At 41.5% G+C, this 22884-nt stretch overlaps 1 protein-coding gene across 27 annotated transcripts in view; it reads left to right on the top strand.

Moving 5' to 3' along the window:
- Positions 1–22884, top strand: part of ACTA2 (actin alpha 2, smooth muscle) — a 54794-nt gene that overhangs the window by 15976 nt on the left and 15934 nt on the right. For 8 of the 27 annotated variants that reach the window (XM_081556258.1, XM_081556288.1, XM_081556335.1 and 5 more), the window contains one exon: positions 15465–15641. The exons of 14 other annotated variants lie outside the window; for them this stretch is intronic. The gene's annotated coding sequence lies outside the window, so the exon portion shown is untranslated. Of the gene's footprint in view, positions 1–15464; positions 15642–21707; positions 21751–22884 lie in introns of those variants that run through there. 5 more of the 27 variants (XM_081556342.1, XM_081556298.1, XM_081556353.1 and 2 more) reach the window with 2 other exon arrangements.

The following is a 22884-nucleotide window of genomic DNA, read 5'->3' on the forward strand; positions in this document are numbered from 1 at the left end:
CCTACTTTTTCTCCATTTAGCAGAGAAGACATAAGGACAGCTGGATTAGTGTAGATGTACATCAGGACAGGGGAAATATTGTGTCTTCAGTTCTGTTCTGGGAGACTGTCAGGTGCCATCATGTTCTCAGGACTGAGTCTTTTGTCCTTGCAAACCACATTTTCCCATACTAACTGCTTTCAAAGTATCACTACAAGTGAGATTAAAGATTAGAGATCTTTCTCTACTGTTGTCTTATGGAAGACGGTAGAATTCTGGCTGTATTCAATGGGGTGGCCAAGTGAAAATAGTTTGTTTATTAAATAGGGTGAGGGAGAAGAGGAACTTTCTAGGTTGCCCTGACAAACAACCATGGTTTGATTTTGGTTTATAATTCTGAAGGCATAGGGAGAAAACCTTTTTACCTTCAGTTCTGTACTCAATTAGTTCACATTGCTACGTGACCCTTTCATGTCCCTCAATGAGGAAGTCATAACAAGCCAGCCTGTTTCCCCACCCAGAGTGAAACGTGAAACCAAAGACCAATTCACTTCTGGGTTTTAATTCCAAAACTACGTATTGACATTTGGGCAAGTCTCTATCTTTGCAGCAGCAGGAGAAAAGGAAGACTTAGGATGTAGAGATGGATAGCATATGGGTCCTGTCCACTAGAGAACCTAGGCAGTCAGTGTAATCTACGGGGTCATAGCATGGATTCTGGGAGTCAAATTGTGGCTCCACAACCATTAAGTAGGTGGCATGGAGCAGTTACTTAGTTTCTCTGAACTTTTAGTTTGATCTGTAAAAAGATGTTAACAACAGAATGTACCTTCTGTGCTTGTTATGAAGGTATAGGTAATTCATGGAAAGGATGTGTTACACAGAATCTGACACATAGTCATTTCCTGATGAGTGTTAGTTCCTAATAGTGTTATTATTATTGTAAGAAAGGCAAAATTGCCCAGAGATCCAAGTGGAGGAAGGGTTGCTTCTAGCTTTAGGGACCACAGAAGACTTTATGGAGAAGCCACTGCTGCCAGGGGTGGCCCAATTTACCATGTGTTAGTGGGAGAGAAAAAGTGTTAGTCACTCAGTCATGTCCGACTCTTTGTGACCCCATGGACTGTAGCTCACCAGGGTCCTCTGTCCATGGAATTCTCCAGGCAAGAATGCTAGAGTGGGTTGGCATTTCCTCCTCCAGGGGATCTTCCCAACCCAAAGATCAAGCCCTGGTCTCCTGCATTGCAGGCCGATTCTTTACCATGTGAGCCACCAAGGAAGCCCTAGTGGGAGAGAAGATCCACTTTAATAAAAGTCCCTTCCCGGAGCGGTCCCCGAACACCTTGAGACTTCTAGGTCCCCTGGCAGTAGGGTGAGCTGGAGCTTTAGTGTGAAAGGACTGATGACTAGATCAGCTGTCAGCACAAGCCTGATGGCTTTCATTTCTTCCTTCCGTTGCAGCTGATTCCAGTAGAACAGTCTTTCCCCCTCCTTCCACTTGCTGACAGGTCAGAGAAGGCGTGCAGAAGCTCTCTCAGTGTATACAGAAAACAGGCTCGTGCAGATTTGTAGAGTTCTGACAAGTGTACTGACAGTTACGTTTTCTCAGCTTCACCTATTTCTGTGAAATGGAAATAGAGACTTCTTTTAGCCTTTTAATAACTCAGTCCACAAAAATATTAATTCATTCAATGCTGAAGAGGCCAGGAATAAGTTTCTCCTTTGGGATCCAGAGTAAAATATTTTGCTGCTTATTGAAAGGAAACTGGGGGGCCGTAGGCAAAACTCCCTAAACCAGAGTCAACCATGTCAAACAATGTCAACATCTTTTACAAACATTGGTATTGATTTAAGCCTTTAAGAGGTTCTAATAATGTTTGATGAAATAAATGATTATTTAGTTTTCAAACCTCAACTCTACCCAAGTGCCTGGGCATTTACATTTCGCGTTATTTAATGAAACATTTTCAAAGAATTCTGTTCAACGTTTTCTTCCTAACATAATTCCTTAATTATAGATATACATTTTAAAGTGTCACGAGAACACAATTAATTTAAAATTACAATCGGTCGGAATACTTAGCATACATTTTAAAATAAGAATACAATGACACTGAATTGTAATGAATTCCGCGTTTGTTACAGTTAGTCGTTTTCAAATCACCGAAGAGGAAGTGTTTTTTAACTATAAAATTACAGACTTTGAGAACCAAAATCTTTAATTAGATCAGTACAATGGAAAGGTTACTTGAAAGTAATCAATGTACTTGTCTTTTGCATGACTATCAAAATAAACCAGTATATTGTCATCAATCCTATCAACCTCTTTGAGAATAAATACTTTCCTATCATCTTTACTCTGGCTTTTGTGATAATATTAATATAGTTAAATAATATATCAGTTATATACCATCTATTCACATCATAAAATTAATAGTAATAATAGTCCATGACAATATCAATAATGTATGATAGAGTCCTAAACTACAAAGGACATAAGAATCAAGCTTGAGAAGGATCTCAGATTTTAGCAGCAATTAATTTGAGAATTTAAAGAAGGGGAATGAAATGATGTCACAAATACTGGTTCTAAATCAAATTCACTGAATTACAACTGTATAGTTCTCTGGCATCACACGATAGTATTGTACTACATACTTTGTATTATTGTATAGTATTCACATGTATTAGTACTACACGTGAATACTCTACAACCACTACTGCATATGCATTAGGTGTGCATGCGTGTTAAGTTGCTTCGGTTGTGTCCTAGTCTTTGCAACCCTATGGACCATCACCTGCCAGGCTTTTCTGTCAATCGGATTCTCCAGATGAGAATACTGGAGTGAGTTGCCACGCCCTCCTTCAGGGGATCTTCCTGACCCAGAGATCGAACTCACATCTCTTATGTCTAATCTGCATTGGCAGGAGGGGTCTTTACCACTAGTGCCACCTGGGAAGCCCACATACATGCTGTACATATACACTAGTGCTACTACATTCCCCAAATCTAAGGAGAGAAGACAGGTTTTTACTATCTTAAACCTTTAGTATCTTCCATTTTCTCTCCTTGCTTTTATTCTAGAATACTTATTCAGAGCCCACTGTGTGCTAGGCACTGGTTTGTGTCCTGGAGATGCAGCAGTGAACAAAATTGAAGAAAATTTCCTCCCCTGTGGAGTTCACAGTTCAGGTGGAAAGCAAGCGTGGCCTCACTTAAGCGAGCCCAGAACCCACAAATTTATTTTCTCAAGGCTCCATTCTCGCCCTTTCCATGCTGTTTCCCACATTCTTCCTGCCTCTCCACCTGAAATTCTTGCCTTAGAGCTTTGGGAAACCAGGAACGACAGGAACACTTTTGTTATGTCTACTCTGGAACAAACACTTTGCATATTTTTCGTTTCCTAAAAAAAAATCACAAATTTGCCTTTTTTTCAATTGGTTTCCCTCCATGGGGCTAGATTTCCCTGACGGCTCAGTGGGTAAAGAATCTGCCTGCAATGCAAGAGACACAGGAGATGAGGGTTTGATCCCTGGGTCAGGAAGATCCCTTGGAGTAGGAAACAGCGACCCACTCCAGTATTCTTGCCTGGAGAACCCATGGACAGAGGAACCTGGTGGGCTGCAGTCCACAGGGTTACAAGGAGTTGGATGCGACTAAGCACGCACGAAATACCCACGGGGCTAGTACTTCACTGAAGCACAGGTGCTGACCTGTGGGGGTCCTCTCTGTCTCCGATTTATCACCTTTCTTTTTATAAATTCAGCAGTCTTCTTCAGAAGCCTTAAAATACCCACATGTTCAGAGATTTAGAAAACATAGAAGCAGTATCATTGTTGGCTCCTGCTTGAAAGTCATCTTTTCTTTTTAATCAATGACTTAAAACACTGTTTCACTTTGACTTTAGTTGGCAATTTAATGTGATACTAATACAATCCATGATAATAGTGAAAGGCTCTGAGCACCTATTACATGCTAGACATTGCACTAAGCAATGTGCATTATTTCATTCACTGCCAGAATAACTATATCATTTTCTCCCACTTTAAAGATGAAGTTTGGAGACCACCAACATTTAATAAATTACATGCTTTGGCAATTGCTTTTTCCATATTTTCAAATTAATTGAGTGGGGCTTTAGCCTCAATCTCTCTTTTAATACATAAATCATCCAATTTCAAGTACAAATTCTTTGGACACCTATTAGGTGAAAAACACCGAGAACAGTTTTCTGTTTGCTGTTGGTTTCTTAAATCAGGGTCTTGAGAGCCTAGTTTCTTTGCTGAAGATTCAAGCCAAATTAAATATGGCTTAAATCAGGTTACATTTACAATTCACCTTAATGCCTGTCTTAGGCCCAGCTGTAAAATTTAATAAACTTTGCAGCTCTGAAGGTACATGCTTATGTAATTATGCAAACACATAGGTAATTATGTAGGTGCATGTATGTATACTTGTTTGTATTTGGCCTGACAAACACTAGATTGCCTGGTGACTTTGGTTCAGTTGCAAAAATAAATATAGGTTTTATCTGAATGTCTATAATTGAATGAGAGCCATTTGAGGTTAGTTCATTTTAAGCACTTTGTATCTGAAGAAAGAATGGCCTGTTAAAGAGCTTTGGGGGCACTTTGCACTCTAAACGGGGCCTGCAGGCACATCGTCTTACATCCATGAATACTTGATGGAATGATGAGTCAGGATGAAGCAATACATTTTTCTTTAGAAAGGGGTAATCTCTGGGACTGCATCTCCCTCTCCCCATCAAGACATTTCACTTCCTGTCTCTCTTAATGCTGCTGTTCAGATGAGGATGATAACCTCGAGGTCCCTGAGTGGGACCCCATAAGGGTCAAACCGTATCTAAAGGGTCAATTTCCTGGGGTCTGTCTCCAAAGTTGTACCTGAAATTATCCAAATGAGTTTCTGACTCCATGGGTCACACAGAGGAAAGAAGGGGGATGGTTAGTGGAAGAGAAGTTCTAGGCAAAGCAAAAATAGAAAAATGAAATTTAGAAGTTAAAATTTATTTTTGGAAAGACCAAGGACTTACTAAGTTGGATTTTAAAATAAAACAACCACAAACACCATATGGATTCATTCTTCTTTAGTCTCTTGCAATGGCTCTTTTCAAAAGTTCAGCCCTTACAAACACACGTACATAGAAACACAATCTTTGGATCAGCCATCTAAAACACATGAAACACTACAAAATTGCCTTTAGGACTCTCAGTTCAAATAGATATTGGAGAAATAGTCTAGAAATACATCAAAAGATAAACGAGGTGCTCACTTTGACAGTACATGCTCAAATAGAAATAAAGCAGAGTATATTAAAGCAAAAGTTATACGATTGTATGGGATTTATAATAGGCATTGTAACAGGATGAGAGGATAAAAGTACTTATGCACTTATAAGGTTTCAACTTTTTCCATGAAGTGAAACAGTATTAACTCTATGTGGATTGTGACTATTTAAGGAGGCACATTGTAGTCTCTAGAGCAACTGCTTAAAAATAGTACAAGAAGATATAGCTAAAAAGAAATGAAGTGAAGTGTTAGTTACTCAGTCGTGTCCAATTCTTTGATCCCATGGACTGTAGCCTGTCAGGCGCCTCTGTCCATGGATTTCTCCAGGCAAGAATACTGGAGTAGGTAGCCATTCCCGTCTCCAGGGGATCTTCCTGACCCAGGGGTCGAACCCAGGTCTCCTGCATTGTAGGCACATTCTTTACCATCTGAGTCACCACAGAGGTCCAAAAAGGAAATAGATACATTAAAATGATGTTTAGAAAATATTTAGGTGGCTAAGAGTCGACACGACTGAGCGACTTCACCTTCACTTTTCCCTTTCATGCACTGGAGAAGGAAACGGCAACCCATTCCGGTATTCTTGCCTGGAGAATCCCGGGGACGGCGGAGCCTGGTGGGCTGCCATCTATGGGGTCACACAGAGTTGGACACGACTGAAGTGACCTAGCAGCAGCACAAAAGAAGTCAGGAAAGGAGAAAGAGAAAAACATCAATCACTATTAAAAGTAATAATAGTCCCTTATTTTCCTGCTGCCTGAAGACCAGCCAATGGCTGAATTTAAGCTCTTCTCCTCTTACTTGTTAGCAGTTGATGACTTTGTTTCATTTCACTGCTGTTGCTACTGGTAAGTCACTTCAGTCATGTCCGACTCTGTGCGACCCCATAGACGGCAGCCCACCAGGCTCCTCCGTCCCTGGGATTCTCCAGGCAAGAATACTGGAGTGGGTTGCCATTTCCTTCTCCAAGGCATGCATGCATGCTAAGTCACTTCAGTTGTGTCTGACTCTGTGCGACCCTATGGACAGCAGGCCACCAGGCTCCTCTGCCCACAGGATTCTCTAGGCAAGAATACTGGAGTGGGTTGCCATTTCCTTCTCCATTCATTTCACTAGAAATGTATAATCAATAAGTAGTTCCACTGAACAACAGCCTCCTAGTTCTCCAGGAACTGTAAATCTGGCTTGAATAAATAAGGAACTATTGGAGAAGCTATAGATCTGTATGTCAACTCATCATCAGAGTACTACCCTCCAAACACTTTTTCTTGGCTATTTCTAGGGAAAAAATATGCAGCAAGGTTAACGAGAGGAGTATTGCACACATTTTTAAGCCACTACATGCTGTAGATCCTGTCTTCATTATACAAAGGTCCTATTAGTAAAAACAAAAACAAAAAACAAACGACAACACCTACGACAAAAATCTCTTCAAGTGATTAGCACTGTTGCTTCTACTTCTGATAAACCCATCAGAAAATAAATAAATAAAACCCAATGGTCTGAAATGAAAGAGTCAAGTAATGAAATTTGGGTCTTACCATTTAGCAGATGTGATTTAAGGAAATATAACTTCCATTCATTCTTACCTTATTCTATTTACCCAGACACTCAAATACTAACAAAAAATTGCAGGGGCCATGTTGACAGTGATTGAGACAGAATCCTATGTCTCCATGCCGTTGATACCTTTTACAAAACATACTATATGGGGTTTGCTCATTTTATGTTTGTGTTTGTCCTTAACTGTACTTGTTTCATCATATTAACAATTGCGGATAAAAAACAAATGTATCATCTGTTATTTTACACACTTGGGAGTGAGGTATTCGTTTAGGCAGTTGAAGTTTTAAACTCTAGGTAAAGTGAAAATAAGAAAAACACCTGCCTTCTCCAGCTTTGTTGTTGTTCAGTCGCTCAGTCATGTCTGAATCTTTGTGACTCCATGGAGTGCAGCACACCAGGCTTCCCTGTCCATCACCAACTCCACAAGCTTGCTCAAACTCATGTCCATTGAGTTGTTGATGCCATCCAACCATCTCATCCTCTGTCGTCCCCTTCTTTTCCTGCCTTCAATCTTTCCCAGCATCAGGGTCTTTTCTGAGTCAGCATTTCGCATCAAGTGGCCAAAGTATTGGAACTTCAGCTTCAGCCTCAGTCCTTCCAGTGAATATTCAGGACTGATTTCCTTTAGGATTGATTTCCTGGTTTGATTTCTTTGCAGTTCAAGGGACTCTCAAGAGTCTTCTCCAACACCATAGTTCAAAAGCATCAATTCTTCAGCGCTCAGCTTTATGATCCAACTCTCACATCCATACATGACTACTGGAAAAACCATAACTTTGACTAGACAGACCTTTGTTGGCAAGGTAATGTCTCTGCTTTTTAATAAGCTGTCTAGGTTGGTCATAACTTTTCTTCCAAGGAGCAAATGTCTTTTAATTTCATGGCTGCAGTCACCATCTGCAGTGATTTTGGAGCCCAAGAAAATAAAGTCTATCATGGTTTCCATTGTTTCCCCATCAATTTGCCATTAAGTGATGGGACCAGATGCCATGATCTTAGTTTTTTGAATGTTGAGTTTTAAGCCAGCTTTTTCACTCTCCTCTTTCACTTTCATCAAAAGGCTCTTCAGTTTCTCTTCGCTTTCTGCCATAAGGGTGATGTCATCTGCATATCTGAGGTTATTGATATTTCTCCTGGCAATCTTGATTCCAGCTTGTGCTTCATCCAACCCAGCATTTTACATGATGTACTCTGCATATAAGCTAAATAAGCGGGGTGACAGCCCAGGTGTTCTAAAAACCTTTTCCTGCCCCATTCCTAATTGTATGCTGCTGCTGCTGCTGCTGCTGCTAAGTCGCTTCAGTCGTGTCCGACTCTGTGCGACCCCATAGACGGCAGCCCACCAGGCTCCACCGTCTGTAAGATTCTCCAGGCAAGAACACTGGAGTGGGTTGCCGTTTCCTTCTCCAATGCATGAAAGTGAAAACTGAAAGTGAAGTCGCTCAGTCGTGTCCGACTCTTTGCAACCCCTTGGACTGCAGCCTACCAGGCTCCTACGTCCATGGGATTTTCCAGGCAAGAGTACTGGAATGGGTTGCCATTGCCTTCTGATTGTATGAGAAGTGCTTAAATATCAGGCTTAATCACGCAGGAAATGTCTACTATTTATCCCTTTAATGGATAAGAGTAAGCCAAGAACAAAGTTTGTCATTACATTTTATTGTCTTTTGATGGTAAAATCTCAATGTCAGACACAAATTCAGACATATCTCTTTGTCAGATTTTTGGATTCATAAATATCAAGTGGAAAATTCTAGAGCTGTGCAAACTAATTTTAGGACTACCCAATGCAATATTAATATTCCAGTGTGTGTCCTTTCTACCCTCTAGGACTCACTGCTGGGCTGAGTTGTTTTTAGCTAGAACCAGCTCTATTCAGATGGTACCTGAATTCCTAACTGAATGCCCTTTCTCAGGAGCAGGGACCTGAGCTCCAAGGAAACTTTGGAATAAAAGTGGTGATGGAGGACTTGCCAGGTAGCCTAATGGTTAAGATTCTTCACTGCCAAAGCAGGGGACACAGGTTCAACTCCTGCTCAGGGAACTAAGCTCCCACATGCCTTGTGGCAGAGCCAAAAGATTTTTTTTATTATTGTTATTTTTTTAAATTGGTGATGGAAGTTGGAGAACACTCGGCAATTTGCTAGGTTAGAAGGGAACTCAGAGGAGAGGAGAGTCAGGTCAACGTGACTTTGCTAGGATTTCAGCATGTTTCTGGAGAGTGGAGTTCAGTGGTGGAGGTTGGAGGAATGCTTCTTGGACAAATAGATCTGCTTGAATGGAGTAATGACTTTGCCTATGAGTGGAGAAAGAACTGGTGAGCCCCAGGTACACAAAAGTAAAAATTTTTCTTAAGCGGCATATCCGGCATTTTAACACTAAATGTAAGGGATTTATGGATTGCCTGAATATTGAAAACACTTTTCTATCACTAAAATTGCATCTAAATTCATCTTTCTTTCATTACCAGTATAGTCCACTATCAGCACATTTTGCAAGGAGCGCCTGCTTCTTGAAGGATTAGAGGCATTCACTCATCATCACTGATTAGGTAGCATCACCAACTCAATGGACATGAGTTTGAGCAAATTCCAGGAGACAGTGAAGGACAGGGAAGCCTACTGTGCAATCCGTGGGATCTCAAAGAGTCAGATACAACATAGAAACTGAACAACAACGACAGTTCATCATCGAGGCCCAGGTGGAGTTGGTCCTTTGCAAACATCCACATGAGAGACATTTACTGAGCACCTGCTATGCCCATGTCTTTTAAAAGACATCGGAGATACTGTGGTGAACAGTCAGGTCCCTACTCAGGTCTAATGAGAAAGGTGGGTATCACAAAATAATCAGACACTATCACAAACACCAATAAGTACTATGAGAAGAAGGTTGAGTGCTCTTAAAGAACATAATATCTAGTGGGAGGGAGTGTGGTGGTCAAGGAAGTCTTCCAAGAGGTTGACCATCTCAGAGATCTGAAAAATCTGAGTGGAAATAAAGCAGCCATAAAAGGATGATGAGAGATGAAGCTGAAGGCTCTGAAAGTCTCCTTTGCGTGACAGACAATCTGCCATTCTGGGTGGGTTGTTTCCTTTCAGATAGAGATATCAAAGGCATATCAAGGCAGAGTGACAGCTCAGGTTACAGCATAGGCTTAGGCACAGTTGATGCCCCAAACACACCAGAATGTGGAAATGTTTGTATCTTACAGAGCAGTTTTTTTTTTCTAAGACGGAATATTGACACTAAAGTCAAGAAAGTTTTTTTAGGAGATGAGAGAAATGGCAAAGCAAACAGGCTATTGGAAAATCCATTTTAATTTTATGGAGACAATGTGTTCCAACTTCCCCTACCCCCATCACTTAAGATTTTACTTATTGGTTCAATAATCAAAATCCTATGTATAAAATTGTCTGGAGTACCATTCAATGTGAGGGAAAAAAACCCCAATGCAACACAGATAATAATGTTCTAAACCCCTAAACCTTTCTGTTTTCTGGGATGGTCCTTCTTATTCAGAAGAATCTTCTACCCAGACACATTTTCCATCTGTATGTCATCTGGGAAAAAAGCTTTTTTAATGCAGCGTTTTACCCCCAAATGCCAGACCTATATAAAGTTCTGACGGACAGAAACTTTTCCTTCTTTAAGCCTGAGAAATCTTCCATCCATGTCCACTTTCCAAGAGGAAGACTTTAAAAGGGGTGAGTGAGGTGTAGGGATCTGTAGAATTTCCACAACACATACCCAGTCTGTTACTAGAAAAGAGGACAGAAATTCCTAAATCAACAGTTGCCTGAAACATTTTTAGCAGAGGCTCATTCCAGGCCAGTCAGTGAGAGAAAATTAAGCAGGAAAAGACTTTCTGTGACTCAGAAGCTGCCTTCCCTTATAAAGTCAAGGTTCTCCCCAGTGGTATTTTGACTACTTTTGGAGGAGGGGTTGCTTGCATTCAGCTCTCTGAAGAAGCCAGAATTTTCTGTTCCTCTCTACCAAAAAAGTACTCTGTCGACAAATATGTGCGCAAGACACAAAGCCTGCTCGCATTCTTTCAGGTCAGTGGAGTGCCCTGTTACTAGCATCTACAGCTGGTTTTTGGATAAAGTCCTTGTTGTCATGGGTTCAGTAAAACAAACATGTTTTATTGTTCTATGATGAATTTTAAACCCAAGGTGACCAAAGACCCTGCCTGCAGACTCCCTGGGTTCCTGTGCCTGTCAGGATGATTATATAGTAACCTCTCTATTCCATGTAAGAAAATTGCTGCACAATAAGGAAATTTATTAATGCATAGATGTGATCACATGGAAACATAATTAAATATTGTGATTAGTCAGATATTCTGGATGAATGAGAGTTGCTAAATCTAACAGATCTGAGTTAGAAGTTTGCAAAGACTTACACACCAATTTAATATACAACATATAAATTGTACATAAATAATTATATATACAACCCCACTGAATTGAATACTTCTAAAGGAATGCTAGAATCATGCCACATTTTCAGGTCACAACTGGAAAAATCTCAATTATTGTTATAAGCTACAGCAAAAAAGCAATTGTTATATGGATGATATAGCTTAAATTCTGGAGGAAATGTAAGCTTGCAGGATGATAATAATACCAATAAAATCTTGAGATTCATTTAAAAAACTCAAATTTATATTTATTCCTAGTAGAGACCCAAAGTAGGGGTTTGAGGGAAGACTTATCAAACATCATCCTATTTTTTAATTTAGTGATGAATAAAATGGGTTAAGGGTACAATCTTTAAAAATTGTGAATCACTGTGTTGTACACCTGTAACTTATATAACATTGTACATCAACTACAGTTCAATAAGAGAAAAAGGATAAATGCATAAGGCAATCAGATATATTACCAGAAAAAGAGAATAAACTGGGTTCAGGGATGTGAAGCCTCATGGCTTCTGGACTAATTGAAGTAATTCACAGAGATTCATCCTGCTTGTCTTTTACTGGCCTTAACAAGACACTGCCCATGGCAAGAAAGTTATGAAACCACTTGCTCTACATTATATATTCATCTTTCATTTTGGAAAGTTTAAGAAGCAGGGGTTCTTAGGCTTCTTTTTGTTTGTGTTTGAAGGGTGCCAGGATGTGCTGTGTTTGCAGTTTGGGTTCAGGCAACATAGCTTGTAATCAAATGCATGTAAGAATGAAACACTGCTGAGGAACATTCTATTGAAAGTCACCAAAATTCAGTATTCCACTGTGTTCTCCCGTCAGTCCTTATAACAATATTACAATATTCCCATTTTACAGATGAGAAAACTGAGATGCTCAAATGTTATATGATTTGCCCAATGAGTCAAATTAGGTTGTTGGAAAAAAACTAGCCTTTGAATCCAACTTGATTCCAAAGCCCATATGTTTTCTCCTACTTTGTGAAACTTCATCACAGAGAGTGAGAATCTCAGCCTGATCCAGCTATCTCAAATTCCAATCAGGTTTTTAAGAAGCGGGAGTTCATCATCCTGAAATTACCCTATAGGGTCTCAATTTTGTTGGAAAAGGAAATGAATGCCTCGAATTCCAAACTGCGGCTTTTAGAATTCTTGAAGCATCCAAAGTTATCTTGTGGGGTCCTTCCTGTTCACTTTCTTTTCTGGGGGCTAAAAGTATGTCTGATGCTAAAATGAGAGTGTTTGTGTAAACTTGCAGCCGATCTTGGCACTCAGCCTGTGCTGCCTCGGCTTGGATCAGGCCACTCTGCTTTCTATGGGATCTTCCCACTTAAACCTCAGGACCATCTAATGGCACCCTACATTCCCAGGGCTTCCCACGACACTCCGGACAACAGCATTGAAGCATCTCCTGCTGCTCAGTTGAGTTAATCCTCATTTTGGTGACAACTCATAATATGCTCCCTTGATTGGCATTTTAAAGTTTTCAAAGTACTCCAGCAATTTAAGTCTTTCTGTAAAATTTATCAGCTCAGGAACCTTGTGCAGTGGTTGAGCCGATGTCATTGTCATTTTTCAAATGAGAAAACTGAGGTTAAGGTCACACCCACAGCCAGTGAATAATAAAGTGCCAGCTCTGGAGGCAAAATTTTAGCCACTGTATTTTGATAACTTACCTTCTATGAAAACTATCAACCTTTTCAGCCTATTACCTCATAGATGGTGTTGTAGAAGATGTTTTAGAGTCCCTTGGACAGCAAGGAGATCCAACCAGTCCATCCTAAAGGAAATCATTCCTGAATATTCATTGGAAGGACTGATCCTGAAGCTGAAACTCCAATACTTTGGCCACCTGATGTGAAGAACTGACTCATTTGAAAAGACCCTGATGTTGGGAAAGATTGAAGGCAGGAGGAGAAGGGAACAACAGAGGATGAGATGGTTGGGTGGTATCAACAACTCGATGGACGTGAGTTTGAGTAAACTCCGAGAGTTGGTGATGGACAGGGAGGCCTGGCATGCTGCAGTCCTTGGGGTCACAAAGACTTGGACACAACTGAGCGACTGAATTGAACTGAACTGAACCTAACAGATGCCCTCGGGCCAGTTTATACTTTGTATTTTCAAACAATATTTCAATCAGAGATGAGTGGACGTAAAAGGGACGTTGAAATATATAAGCCCACACACTTATAGTTATGGATGACAAAACCAGGGCCACAGGGGTTAGTGAACTGTACAAAGCCACACAGACAATTAGTGACAGAGCCTAAAATAGAACAAAGACTTCCGGTCTTGCTCAATTGCCTTCCCCTGTCTGTGTCTGCTCTCTTAGGACACATACCTGGGGCCTATCATCTCAAGAGAGATGATAATGTTAATAATGACCCAACCTACACTATTTTCCTATACTTTTGAGAGTCACATTATCCCCCTACACTCTGCTCTAGTGCTTCTAGGTAGCTCTTGTTTAAATGCACGTCTTCAGGCTCTGCCCCAGAGAATCTGGCTCAAATACACCCCAGAAATGTACATTTTGAGAAACTCATGAGTAATTCCAATGACTAAGGTTCTATAAGTTTAAGCCATAAGGTTCTATAAGTTTAAGAAATAAACTGTTCTAACTCAGTATTTCCAAGGACTGGGATGGGAAATGCACTGATTAACTACATTTAAGGGTCAACTTTTGTAAAGCTGTCCTGGAAACCAGTTATCATGCAATCAATAATCGGTTAGCAGCAAGTCAACCCAAACCAGTGGCATATCATAAAATAAAGACTCCTCTAAGGAGTCTGATGTTCCTTTAGTAAAAGGCTCCTCTACTCAGCAATCTTGGGAAAATCTGTGCCTTGCAGAAGTGCAAAGAGAAGCCTGATGGCTACCCCTGCCTGCCTTGGCAAGTGACCTGGACTAGAGTCCAGCCTGCTTGGCCCAGGGCTCTCTTCTGGGCTTTGGTTTTCAGCAGTGGAAGGATACTGATAGAGCTAGTGGGCCTGACCTCCTAAGGCGGAGATACTAGACAGCCACACTGTTTAAGGAAAAGAGGGCAATGCTAGCATGTTTTCATAACCCTGAAATGTGCTAAAGAAAGCCTAAAGCCAGAGCGCTTCCTTATCATATGCATCTTATCTGTTCTTTTCTTAAAATACATTAGGAAATTTTTCTGAAAATAACAATGTCTGAGATGGTCACTGTAGCTCTTTTAAGGCTTGAGCAAAGTAGGAAGTTGCTTAACTGCATTCCTGAGTTCCCACTCTGTGCCTTCCGGGAATAACCAAACCACAGCCAGCCTGTAGAAGTTTGCAACTTAATGCTGAGTGCAGGGCACACATGAGAAAATGTAAGAGTTTTTAACAAGGAAATGTTATAACCCACTCAACTTTCTCCTTGGTGTAGCAGCTTTGTTACTAGTTCAAGGCTTCCATTAGGGAAAAATGAGTTTCTGGATTTCCTTTTACACCATAAGCTCTCTCGATAGTTCATGTGCCAGAATTCTTGCTAATGGTTCCATCTTCAGCTTGCCTTCCTTGTATCGTTTCTCTGAAGCCAGCAACTTTCATAAAGGTGCTTCCTTTTTCCTCCTGGAGTAGAAACGTGGCTGCTTCTCACCTGTTGTATATTTACTACATCCTTCGGATAACGTTGGGAATGTCTCGTTCTTCTAAGAAAACAGCTGACCTAATCCTTTGTTTTAACCTCAGATCCAAAGTCATACAGACCTGAGTTTGAATCCTAAACCCATCAGGCAGTAATGGTGTGACCTTGAGTGAGTTACTTAAACTCAGTTGCAGTCCCTACTTTAAGGAATGGATATATTAATAGTACGATTGATGCTTGATACATGCAATAGCTTAATAAATGTTTGTTGCTGTTGTTAATGCTACTGTGGCTCTGAAGTACCCTTTACTGCTCATGTGCCATGTGACCCTCTTCACATGGCCTTTTATACCCTAGGATTCTGGGCTCCCCCTTGACACTGTTCCTCTAGTTGACGCGGCTGATACTTTCTCCTCTTTAGCTGATCCCTCAGTGGTGTGTATGACTCCAGTCCAAAGCACTGTATATATATTCTCCTCGGTATGGCTTTTTTCTCCTCCAACATGCTGGGTTCCAATTCCAAAACACTCCATGGTGGTAATATCAACAGTTCTATATTTATCCACTGTTTTGTGTCTAGAGGATCCGAGACTTGGTTTCTAGACTAAATAAGTAACTATCAGTCTCCATGGAAGTCCAGCAAATCCATCCATTCACCGTGTCGTCCACACTCAGACAATCAGCGAGTCATCAAGTTGGAAGGAAACCCAGGACATCACGTGATTCTGCCCTTCGGACCAGTGATTCCCAAGTTTCGGTATGGATAGGGATCTTTTGGGATCCTATCAGAATTAGATTTCATGCTGGATACGTTTTATGTAGGTTCTCTGCCCTCAAGAAGATGTAGGGTAGCTCCCCGTTATTTAAGTCTGGGCTGTGCACAGTGACTTCATTCCAAACAGTACAGTGGAAAAGGGACTGGGAGAAGAGAAATTTCACAGTGCAGAAACCTGACGAGCCTCAACCAGGGGATTAAGATTAATATCAACCATAATAAGTCATCTTGGTAGCATGTACTTTGACAAGAAGCAATGAAAATGGTGGTACTTTTACCTCTGGGCCCTTCCTCCCCAAAACTTATAACCTCCCAGTCTAGTCATGAGAAAATCATCCAGTAATTTCCAACTGAGGGGCATTTTACAAAATACCTAACCAGTATTGCTCAAAACTGTCAAGGTCTTTAAAAATAAGGAAAGCCTAACAAATTGTCACAGCCAAGAGGAACTTAAATAACTAAATGTTATGTGATGTCCTGGGTGGGACTCTGGAACAAAAAAAAGAGGCATTAGGTAAAAACTAAGGAGATCTCAATAAAGTATGTGTGTGCAGTTGCTCAGTTGTGACCACCTCAGGGTGCAGGTCGGAGGAGGGGGGAGCTTACTAGGGATTAGTGACCTAGCTGCGTTGAGGAGGTTGAGTGGAACACAACAGAAGAAGAATTGGATTTGGAGGAGGAATTGGAGAGGTAAATGGGGAAAGACTGTTCCAGGCAGAGGAAGAGCAAGAGCGAAGGTCCTAAGCTGTGAGCTAGTCTGATTTGTTAGTGGAAAAGTCCAGGATTATTATGACAATGTGGGAGCATAGTACTTCTGAGTGGGAGTAGATAATGTGGAAGATGCAGGCAAAATGTAAGTGCTGTTAAAAAAGGGACAATACATAGTGTCTTTCTCCTCCAGAAATTCACCTCAGCTAGTAGAAGTCTCTACTGTTTATGATTAAACCTAATTTCCCAAGCTATCTTTTGGTGATAGTGAGAATATTAAAAAAGTTGTTCTGCCTACCAAATCCAACAGGGTACTCTTCTGCAATCCAACATACATTTTACAAATAAAATAAAGCACTTGAATACATCTTGAAATACATTACATATTCTAGACAGCCTGAAAAGCTTAAAGAAGTGAACAAGCTAATTCTCCTTTCCCAGTTGGCTTTTATGGCATTGTGGACAGATAGTTTTATGGTTTTCTGATCCCTTTCCTAACACAAGACTTGTGCATTTTCTCTTAAACGTCTATTCCTCCTCCTACTCCTAAGTCGCTTCAGTCGTGTCCGACTCTGTGCGACCCCATAGACGGCAGCCCATCAGGCTCCGCTGTCCCTGGGATTCTCCAGGCAAGAATACTGGAGTGGGCTGCCATTTCCTTCTCCAGTGCATGAAAGGGAAAAGTGAAAGTGAAGTCGCTCAGTCGTGTCCGACTCCTAGTGACCCCATGGGCTGCAGCCTACCAGGCTCCTCCGTCCATGGGATTTTCCAGGCAAGAGTACTGGAGTGGGGTGCCATTGCCTTCTCCGAAACGTCTATTAGATGTTAGTAAGTATACCTAATGTCAACACTATTGGTGGAAATATTTTTTTAACTGGAAAACTGTTACAAATGCCTTGATGTGCAAAAGGAAATGCATTTGTGTGTGACTGGATAAACTATATGGTGTGCAGAATAATGGCCACCCAACACGTCTGCATCCTAATCCCCTAAACTTGTGAATCTGCAGATGTGATTAAGTTAATCTTCTTAAAATCTGAAGATTATCCTGGGTTATCCATCAGGGTCTGATGTAATCACAAAGGTCCTTCTAAGAGGGAGGTAGGATGGTCAGAGTCAGAAAGACAGATTTGAAGATGCTACAGAACTGGCTTTGAAGATGGAGGAAAGGGCCATAAATCAAGAAATGCAGTAGCCTCTAGAACCTGGAAGAGACAAGTGGACACATTCTCCCTCAGAGCTTCCAGAAGAAAGATAATTATCTTGATTTTAATCCAGTGAAACCTGGACTTCTGACCTGAAGAACTATAATAAAATAAAGTTTTGTTGTTTGTAGAAAGTTTGTTTTAATTTGGTAAAGCAGAAACAGGAAACTAACACTCTGTCACATTCTACTGGTTAAGAGTTTATGGAGAGAGTAACATGGAAACGTACACTACCATATGTAAAACAGATATCCAAAAGGAATCCACTGTATGACTCATGGAACTCAAACGTGGGCTCTGTAATAACCTAGAAGTGTGCGATGGGGAGGGAGGTGGCAGGAGGGAGGTTCAAGGGGGAGGGGACATATGAATCAACCTATGGTTGATTCATGTTGATGTTTAGCAGAAAACAACACAATATTGTAAAGCAATTATCCTTCAATTAAAAATAAAGAAATTAAAAAAGAATGAGTTTAAGTCCGCAATTCTTTTTTTTTTTTTTTTGCCTAAGAAAGTATCTCTCTCTCACCTCTAGATCTAAATTTCCCTCATAGGAAACTGGATAATAATAATAACTAATGATTCCACAGTGTTCTCCACGGGCAAGGCAGCATTCCAGGCACTTCTCATTTATTAACTCTTCACATCTCACTACGATAAGATGCGATTATTGTGATAAGATATGATTATTAGCCCTATTTTTCATATAAGAAATCTAAGGGGCAGAGAGACGACACAGAGCTAATGGTGGCTCTAGAACTTAAACTCTGAATCAAAATCCCTCCTGTATTGCTCTAAATTTTTTACACAAAGACAAGGACTGAAGGCTGATTTTTACTGCATCCCCTCCTTATGCTGCAGGTCTTTGATCTCACATTTAGTGTAACAAGTGTCTTCTCTTATAGGAAATTCCTTTGAATCTCTCAGATTTTTTAAATAAATGAGAACACTGTGAAAATAAATGCCATCTTCTCAGTATTAGCATATCCCCAGAATATCAGCCTTTACCTTCCCATGTACCTGGGTGCATGCTCAGTTGCTTCAATCGTGTCCGGCTCTTTGCAACACTATGGACTGTAGCCTGCCAGATTCCTCTGTCCATAGGGATTCTCCAGGCAAGAATACTGGAGTGGGTTACCATGCCCTTCTCCAGCAAATCTTCCCAACGCAGGGACAGAACCACTGGCTCTTGTATCTCCTGCATTGCAGGCGGATTCTTTACCCATTGAGCCACCTGGGAAGCCCTTACCTTCCCATAGTAGGTATCAAATAAAATTTGCCATAAAAATTTTGATTTTTCTCAAACAAAGAACAGAGCAGAGTCGGGCACACCCATGCAAATGTGGTTAGAATGGCCATTGTGCCAGCATGGGCTGGATGAGTTTGTCTGCTTGGGCTCCTAGGAGGACTCAAGCTTTGGTTCTGAGAATTCCAGAACTCAAAGAAATCTAAGAATGAGAGATAGAAAAAATAGCTTGCTCTCATTGAGTCTTCTCAGAAAAATGAATTCTATGAGCTGAACAAAATAGCTAATGAGCATAATGAGTCTAGAGAAAACAATTTCAACAAATATTCAACAGCAGCAGAAAATCATTTTCTTTGCCAGACATCCATCTTATGTGGCTGTGTGCCAGCATGGACACAGCCAATTGAAATCTACATGGCACTGGAGATAAAGATTAATCAAGAAATCACTAGGCAATTATTGAACACTCACTGCTTACTCAGCTCTGGACTAGGCCCCAAAGAGGATTAAAATTGTCCCAGATCTCAAGGAATTTACAGTAAATCATCATTGGATGATGTTACCAAGATGGGATGTGCTGTTTATAGAATAACACATCTGGAGATGATTCTTGACTGTGCTTATAGCCTGGAATTTATTTTATAGTTTTCCTGAACAGCAACCAAGTCATCAGACACTACTGTTTTCCTAATTGCTCTGTAGCTCCTTGGATACATGGCTGAAAGCCCCAGAAAAGATCTGGCCACTTGACTGGAGATTTCTCTGTACACACATCCGTACTCACTCAGTGCTGCTTTTTCTCACTGAAGAGGCTTGGATGGGGTAAACCTCAGACCCAGACAATGAGACCATTTAATTGCTGAGTCAAAAATTTATTTTCAGTTACAGGTGCTCCCTCATTAGTGTTATAAATTTCAAAAAAGAAGGAAAGAAGAAAGAAAGGAAAGAAGGCAAACTTGTAAGAAAAACTAAACCTTGAGTCATCGTCTTTTAAGTCTGTTTATGTCATTATAGTCTGATTGCTATCAGGTCTGTGAATATACACTACTTGGAGAAGGCAATGGCAACCCACTCCAGCACTCTTGCCTGGAGAATCCCATGGATGGAGGAGGCTGGTAGGCTGCAGTCCATGGGGTCTCTAAGAGTCGGACACGACTGAGCGACTTCACTTTCATTTTCCACTTTCATGCATTGGAGAAGGAAGTGGCAACCCACTCCAGTGTTCTTGCCTGGAGAATCCCAGGGACGGGGGAGCCTGGTGGGCTGCCGTCTGTGGGGTCACACAGAGTTGGACACGACTGAAGCGACTTAGCAGCAGAAACAGCAGCAGAATCAAGGGAGAAAATGAAGAATCATAAAAGTGAACATCGAAACTTATTTTCAGTATTTAATAAACATTCACTTCATAAAGCTATCAGGGACTACACAGACACTGCTTGAGACAGAAGTGAGAGGAGGGAGAGTCCTACTGCTACTCAAATTGCCCTCCCAATGAGGAAAATATGAAATATTTGCTTCACATATTCCCTGTGATAAAAAAAAACAAAACACTGGATATCCCAAATGCCCGATTTTATGTTATATTGCATAGTCTTCAAGTTTGAACATTCTGTCAATTGTATTTTCTGGTTGCCAAAAACTAGACACAGTTGACAAATGCTTGAAAATACAGAGAAATCTGTATTTTAGTTATTTAGTCTTAAGCTACAGAAAATTACATAATAGTCAATAGTGCAGTTTCTCAAAGATTAATGTGAGTTTCTGTCTGTACCATAAATCAAGTAAGTCAGATAGAGTAACATGAGTGAAGAGCTGGCCACAGCTATAAAACAGAGTCATTCACCTTGGGATTTTTCTCACATGTCAGCAGAAATGCTTATGGTATCCATAAAAAAACCATTTCTATCATGGATTTAGTCAGAACCTTTGCTTGGTGGAGGGGAGTAGGAAAACGTAAAACCATTGAAGTTATCCATTGACACCTGGGGATGAGAGCTTAAGACCAGATATATGTTCATTCACTACCTTCCTTGGAGGAATGCCTGGGTCACCCCATCTATCTGTCACCTATCAGTGGGTCATCGGGGCAAGAGGAGGCTCTTGAAGTGCGTGAGAGCCTTCCTTTAAACACATGCTTTGCTCTTGGACTGCCTCTGTGACAGGGGCCTGCATGGGCTCTGCTGGAAGGATGACCCTCATCATGCTGCTACATGGGTCAGGACAAAATAGCAGATACCACTAATGAACCAGGGACCAAAATGTTTAAGGCTGTGCTGACTTCCAAGCGCCTCTGTGAAACACGGGCCCTCAAGCCTGTCTCCACTGCAATTCCTGCTTCCGTTAATACCCTCCACAGACTCGACTCCCAAACCCAGTGCTGATGACCACAAAGTCCTCACGCCCTTTCCATACTTCTGAACCACTGAAGCATCTCTTTCTTCATTGCAGGCCCCATTTGTGGGAGAACTTTTTAAAGTCCCTACTGCTCAGAGGCTGCTTCTTTCTGTGCTCAGTTCATGAGGAAATGCCCCGAAACGCTAGCCTGACAGCCGGTTGGCATCTCCTGAGGAATGTGTGTACTGTGCCTGCATATGCCCCCTGAGGCTTGCTCAGTATCTCTGGGCATTTCAGCAGTTGTTCTGAAGGCTGGGGGTGTTCATCTCCCACACGCAGCTGAGCTGCCTCCCGTTTCATGAGCAGAGCAGTGGAATGCAGTGGAAGAGACCCAGGCCTCCGGCCACCCAGATTAGAGATTTTTGTGCTGAGGTCCCTATATGGTTGTGTTAGACTCCACAGAGGGCTTGAGTCTGTCTTTGTTCCTTGTTTGGGAAGCCAGTGGGAGGGGAACAGGCCAAGGGGCTATATAACCCTCCAGCCTTCAGCTTTCCAGAACACCACCCAGAGCGGAGAAGCCCAGCCGAGCACTTTCAGGGTAAGTGGCACCGGCCCAGAGATGTGGCTTAGATTCCAGCAGCTCTGACATTTCCCAGTATAATCAGATGTCATCTATGGAGATTTTAGCCAGACTCACACACTTAGAAATGTTTGAATGAAGATTGTACTACTAACATGATTGTAGCCTTTAGCTGTAATTATCTAACCTCAAAAACAAAGCTAAGATGCAGCCTGTATCAGGGAGGAAGGGGAGAGGAAGATGGAATGAAATCTATGAGTGTCACCTGCAAAATTTGTTTATACTAAACCAGCAGCCCCGGTCTTGCAGTGCATTTCAGAGGTGCAGTCTAGCTGTCTGCAGTCAGCTACATGACGATGTATATTTAGACACTGGAAACTCCAGTATCTGCTTGTGGTTCAGATTTGGTATGGGGATTTTTCACTGGACTGTACTTTTGTTGCAACCACGGTGTCTGACAGTGGATTTTAGAACTGAACAGAGGTTAGCTGCCTAGCCTTTGATATTGGCTCTTTGTATATTTGCATCTGGGTTCCTCTGGCTCTCATTGGTGGTGTCTTCTATGGGAAAGTCTCTTGAGTGCAACCAAGAGCTTGCAGTTCAGGGTATATGCATCTCCCTTGGTTGGTTTGCAGCAGAGCATAGCAGGAACCCAACTGAATCTTGGTGAATAAAGAGGGAGGGAGCTGGCGTGCAACTGACAGCTGTTTGCATTTCAGCCTATGGGATGGTTTGCATTTCTCAGCCAGGCGGGACCATGGAGCCAGCCCCGCCACCCCAGGCTGATCTTCACTGTGAATCGGGGTTTGGTAGCTCCGCCCCAACTGGGGTTTTCACGCTCAGATTTTTCCTTCCATTTTGTGATTCATGACTAAATATGGTTTGTGTTTCAAGACCGTGGAGCTGGGAACTGGAGTGTTCCCCTCCCACTAACTCCTCATTTTTGGCAAGAGATGCACTCCAGTCAGTTGGAGCAAACCCCCCTGACCTGGGTGCTGTTCCAAGAGCAGACGTTCTAGTGGGTTTTACCTAATTAGGAAATGCTTTGCTCCAAACCCAGCTGCTCATCAGGTTAGATAAGAGTTGTAAACCATTGAGCCAGATTCTTTCTGGGGCATACAGATTTCTCTAATGACATTGCTTGGTTTAGAG

The sequence above is a fragment of the Giraffa tippelskirchi genome, chromosome 2 (assembly GCF_054371585.1).
Source record: "Giraffa tippelskirchi isolate mGirTip1 chromosome 2, T2T-mGirTip1v1.2.pri, whole genome shotgun sequence".
NCBI classification, from domain to species: Eukaryota; Metazoa; Chordata; class Mammalia; order Artiodactyla; family Giraffidae; genus Giraffa; species Giraffa tippelskirchi.